Source organism: Peromyscus californicus, unplaced genomic scaffold (genome assembly GCF_007827085.1).
Source record: "Peromyscus californicus insignis strain IS unplaced genomic scaffold, ASM782708v3 Scaffold_19__1_contigs__length_69161282, whole genome shotgun sequence".
Classification (NCBI taxonomy): Eukaryota; Metazoa; Chordata; class Mammalia; order Rodentia; family Cricetidae; genus Peromyscus; species Peromyscus californicus.
Window position 1 is genome coordinate 23,911,723 of NW_026294491.1, and position 6,002 is coordinate 23,917,724.

The following is a 6,002-nucleotide window of genomic DNA, read 5'->3' on the forward strand; positions in this document are numbered from 1 at the left end:
CATGAGTTTATGCCCTTGACATGTTTACAGGTGACAAGAAAAGGACACTGGAACTAAAGGTATGATCAGTTTGAGCCACCTAACATGGGTGTTGTGAATGTGGGCATACACAGCAGTAGCTGCAGATGTGGCTCATTAGGGAGAGCTCCAGTCTAGAAACCCCCCCCATTACTCTCATCCTTACCCTATCTTAGCTCCATCCCTAGCAATCTGCCCCCCTCCCTACAAGTCTCTTTTCCATGTTCATGCCTTTGTGTTTTGTGACACGGTTTAACCAGGGTTGTCTGTGTCAACATAGATGAAAACACCAGCCCCTCCTTCTCCAGCATCAATCAATAAACAATACTGGGTTTTTTGGGGGGTTGGGCACAGGGTCCCATGTAGCTCAGGCTGGCCTCAAAAGGGCTATGTAGCAGAGAACAGCTTTGAACTCATGCATGTAACCCCAGTACCTAATAAAAAGAGAGATCAGGAGTTCACAATCATCTATTACATGAGACCCTGCCTCAAGAAAAAAAAAATTCATCTCCAACTATACAGCAAATTTGAGGTCATTCTGGGTTTCATGAAACCCTATCTCAAAAATACTCCCCCTTAGCTGGTACTCAACTTTATCTCAGCACTTGCACTTGGGAGGAAGAGACAGGTGGATCTTTCCGGGTTTGAGGCCAGCCTGGGCTACATAATGAGTTCTAAATTAGCCGCTGCAGCCCTTGCCTCAATAAATATTATGTGGGATTTATTTGTTTGTGTGTATGTCTGTGTTGCCCTCGCTGAGGCTAGAAGAGGACACTGGAGTTACAGGTGGTTGTGAGCCACCTGATGTGGGCTCTGGGATCCAAACTCAGGTCCTTAGAGAAGAAGTGCCAGTGTTCTTACCTGCCAAGCCATCTCTCCAGTCCCGTCTTAGTCGGTGTTCTGTTGCTGTAAAGAGACACCATGACCAAAGGGACTCTAATGAAAGAAAACCTTTAATTGGGGCTGGCTTACAGTTCAGAGGGGTAGTCCATGGTCATCATGGCAGAGAACATGGCAGCAGGCAGGCATGGTGCTAGAGAAGTAGCTGAGAGCTACATCCCGATCCATAAGCAGAGGGGGTGGGGGAGAGAGCGAATGGGCCTGGCTTGGGCTTTGGAAACCTCAAAGCCCACCCCCAGTGATGAAAGGATGAGAAGGATTAGGAAGTGTGGTCTTGTTGGAGGAACTGTGTCAAGCAGTTTCACTCCCTGGTGACCAAGCATTCAAATACACGAGCCTACAAGGTTTATTCTTTTCCAAACCATCACACCTTCAATTCTTAATTTTTAGTATCTTTGATCCACCACAGAATTTTTGTAAGCTGCCAGGTGTGGTGGTGCACACCTTTAACCCCAGCACTCAGGAGGCAGAGGCAGGTGGAGCTCTGTAAGTTGCAGGCCAGCCTGGTCTACATAATGAGTTTCAGGACAGTCAGGCTACATAGACCCTGTCTGAAACAAAACCAAAACAAATCCACAATTTTATTACGCTTCCCCCCTCCCATCTGCAAAACAGGGTTTCTCTGTAGTTTTAGTGCCTGTCCTGGATCTCGCTCTGTAGACCAGGCTGGTCTCGAACTCACAGAGATCTGCCTGCCTCTGCCTCCCGAGTGCTGGGGTTAAAGGCATGCGCCACCACCGCCCAGCTTATTATTCTTTTTAAAAAAATCTTATTAAAATACTTCAATAACATAAAATTAGTCTGCTTCCAAATGCACTGTCTCACCTCAAGCAAAAGAAAATTTTAGTTATAAGAAACATGGCTTGAGAATTCACTGTCCCTTGGCTGTAAGTCCCTGACTAAGGTTCATGTGGAGAGCTCTCATTAACCAGTGCTCTTGAGTGGCAGGGAGAATGATGGCTATACATGGTACTAATAGAGCACAGCTGGAAACGTATGTGGGGAATCTGAGTAAACTTCTAGAAGGATATTAAATTCTCGAGACCAGTTGGTTGTTTACCCCTGTTCTATTGACCATGCCTGGCAAATGTTGCTGAGGAGTCTGGGAGTACTGTGGGTTAGTAAAAGAGCTGCCCTTTACTGTTTAAACTGTGGTTTGAGTCTAACCCAGGTCACCCTTGTGACCTCAAATTGGTGTGAAGTGAGATGCTGCTCTGAGCCCTGTTGTAAGGAAACACCTTTCACACTGAAGAGGACACTGATTGATTGGATGGGCAGTAAAAACAGCTGCCAGCCTGCTGGCTGGAGGACACTCAGCAGCTACCAGGTCTCTCATCCCGCAGTGTCCATGCGTTCATCAGGAGCCTTGACTTGCTTAATACTTTCCTCATGTTTGACTTCGATCTGTAAAGAAACTGGAACATTGACCGGGGCTTAGCCCAGGGCTCTGCAAACCTTTATTGTAAAGGGACAGAGAGGAAATATCTGAGACCTTGCTGTCTGTTACCTCCTCCATTCATTTCTGCCTACAAAAGCAACCATAGGGCATTCATAAATAAATTAGTGTGCCTCTTTGCCAATAAAACTTTATTTCTCGGGGTTGGGGATTTAGCTCAGTGGTAGAGTGCTTGCCTAGCAAGCACAAGGCCCTGAGTTCGATCCTCAGCTCAAAAAAAAAAAAAAAAAAAACTTTATTTCTACAATTTTTCTTGTCAAGAGGCAGACTGTTGATTAGGGCAGGGGGGTAGGGGGGATGGGGACCGCTGCATCGGGGCAGCCTGGGCTGGATTCTGACTCTCCAGAGAACAAGCCGGGGGAACACAGCTGGCCTTTCTGTCCTGGGCCCTATGAAATCCATAAACTCTCTAACCGTGTGTGACGACCACCCCTCTGCACGCTACTAAAATGAGGGTCAGAGGGCAGGTTTTTAGAGCCTAAAGAATGTAATAAGTGGAAAGTGGGCTGAGGAATGCCAGTGTACTTTCGAACAAACCATAGTTTTAAGGGGATAGGTAGGAGGTGTCTTGAGCATCTTTTATCCTCTATCTCAGAAAGAATCAGGGAAGAGAAGACACTCAGGCAGGAGGCTTCACTGGAAACAGTTCCTTTGAGATTTGGGCTCCTGAGGTGAGGCCAGCTCATTTTTGCTGGGGTTTGCATGTCAACGTTGGGATGCAGGGACTAGCTGTAGAAGCCGGAGGTAAAACATGCTCTGTTCTTCCAAGTTCTAAAGTGCTCTCTCTCTCTCTCTCTCTCTCTCTCTCTCTCTCTCTCTCTCTCTCTCTCTCTCTCTCTCTCTCTCTCCCCTCTCTCCTACCTCCGTCTGTCTGTCTGTCTTTGGGTGTGAAAGGTTAATTCCCCCACCCCCGTGTGTGTGTGTGAAAGGTTAATCTGATTTTTTTTTTCTTTTAGTGTAATTTATCTCTGCCTCACAAAAGAGTTTTGATTACTTCTCAGCTTCTAGGACTCTGGCCAGCCTGTTATCCCAGCTTCTCTTCAGGGAGTAATATCTCAGGCTCTAAAGCCTGCCCTCTGACCCTCATTTTAGTAGCGTGCAGAGGGGTGGTTGTCACACACGGTTAGAGAGTTTATGGATTTCATAGGGCCCAGGACAGAAAGGCCAGCTGTGTTCCCCCGGCTTGTTCTCTGGAGAGTCAGAATCCAGCCCAGGCTGCCCCATGCAGCAGCCCCCATCCCCCCATCACCTCCCATGGACAGTCTGCCTCACCTGCTTCAGCACCAGCTCCTCACCTTCCTCTCTCCACCCTTTCATCAACACAGCTGCTTGACAAAGCCCCATATCTCCCTCTGAGGAGCAGAAGTGAGAGATCTCAGGTTTGTTTCATGATGAAGAACAAACTTGCTGTAAAACCACATAATAAAGAGTATAGTGGGAAAGCTGGGCAGTGGTGGCACCCAGCTTTAATCCCAGCACTTGGGAGGCAGAACCAGGCGGATCTCTGTGAGCCCAGCCTGATCTACAGAGAGTTTCAAGACAGCCAGGTTCTACACAGAGAAATCTTGTCTTGAAAAACCAAAAATCCTGGGGCTGGAGAGATGGCTCAGAGGTTAAGAACACTGACTGTTCTTCCAGAGGTCCTGAGTTCAATTCCCAGCACCCACATGGTGGCTCACAACCATCTGTAATGAGATCTGGTGCCCTCTTCTGACCTGCAGGGACACATGCAAACAACACTATATATACATAATAAATAAATAAATAAATAAATAAATAAATAAATAAATAAATAAATAAATCTTTAAGAAACAAAATAAAACAAAACAAAAAAACCCAAAAATCCAAAACCAAAACAACCAACAAAACACACAACAACAAAAACAAACCCAAAAACACTTGGTAGAGTACTGGGCACACACAATGCCCAGGGCTCGAACCCCAGTGCTACACAGACCAGCATTTGGGAGATGGAAACAGGGTCAGGGGTTTAAGGTCATCCTCAGGTAACTAGAGAATTTCCCAGCCAGCCTGGATGGCATCTCAAAAACAACACTATAGGCCAGGCATGGCAGCTCACTTCTCTAACACCGGCACTTGAGAGGCAGAGACAAGAGGATTTGCTGCACATTTGAGGCTGGACTTGTCGGAGTATGGAGAAAAGAATAGTTCCTAATTCTGCTTTAAACATCCCTTGGCCATGCCTGCACTCTCAGTTGGGAGGTGGAGACAGGAGAATAAGGAGTTCTGGACCAGCCTGGGCTACATGAGACCTGTCTTAAAAAAGAAAGTGTGAAGGTTTCACTTTCTGAATTCAAGAAAGGGAACATCAGCTGATGAGCTGTGGGCACAACAGCAGTCTAGGGTCCTCCAAAAGAGCTCTGCAACTCACAATCATCTGTAACTCCAGCTTCAGAGGATTCAGCACCCTCTTCTGGCCTCTGCAGGTACCTGCACTCACACATGCAAATACCTGTATACACACACACACACACACACACACACACACACACACACACACACACACACACACACACGATTAAAATAAAATCTTCTAAAAATTTTAAAGTCATGCCGGGCGGTGGTGGCACTTGCCTTCAATCCCAGCACTCAGTTCGAGACCAGCCTGGTCTACATAGTGAGTTCCAGGAGAGGCTCCAAAGCTACACAGAGAAACCCCCGTCTCGAAAAACCAACAAACAAAAAATTTAAAATCATCAATACAAATGTCACCCTCCCTATGCCATGTGTGCTGTAAGCAGGAGCCACTGACACCAGGTGACCAAGTGAGTGTCGAGGCTGTTCCTCGAGGTTTGCCTTGGCCACAACTGGATAGCCAAGCAATTGACTTCCCAACCCAAAGTGCTCTTGTGTGTGGTGACAGCAGGCCATGAGGAGGCGACAAAAATAGTGTCACCCTACACGAAGCAATAATTAGATTCATTTCAGGTCCAATGAATCTACATGCCAGGCACAGGGCCAGGTGCCAGGTACAGGGATGAATCAGGAGATGATTACAGGTAACTGCATATTATAGCCTTCACCACACGAGTGTTATAAAAGTGCTAACAATGTGCTTGGGAACAGATGAAATCTTCCTAGATGTGTCAGGGATTTTTATGAGCTGGATTTTTGTAGGATGTCACCGGTAGGAAAGTGGAAAGGGGTCTGGAGGGGTGGCTCAGTGCAAGCGCTTGCTGTTCTTGCAGAGGACCCAAGTTCAGTTTCTAGCACCCCCATGAGGCAGTTCACAACTCTTGTAACTCCAGTTTCAGGGGATGCAGTGCCCTCCTTGTGTCTCATCGGGCACTGGTGTGCACATATGCACATACACGCATGCATGCAGGTGCACACAATACACATGAAAAGTGACTAAAAGCAGAGAGGTCTTCTAGCCGGAAGAAACAGTCCAAGAGAATGGGAGTACTAGTCCTCAGAGCTGGGAGATGCTGAGTGGTCAGGAGGGGAAGGAACGATGGGATCACAGTGTGGAGAACACTGAATGTCCTACTTCAAACAAGGCGGATGTGAGCATTCAAGTTCATTCACAATAATTCTTGTGCAACACGTACAAAAGTTTCCCTATGGTTGAGTTTTCAGGGTCAAACACCATCTAGCTCCAAGCTCT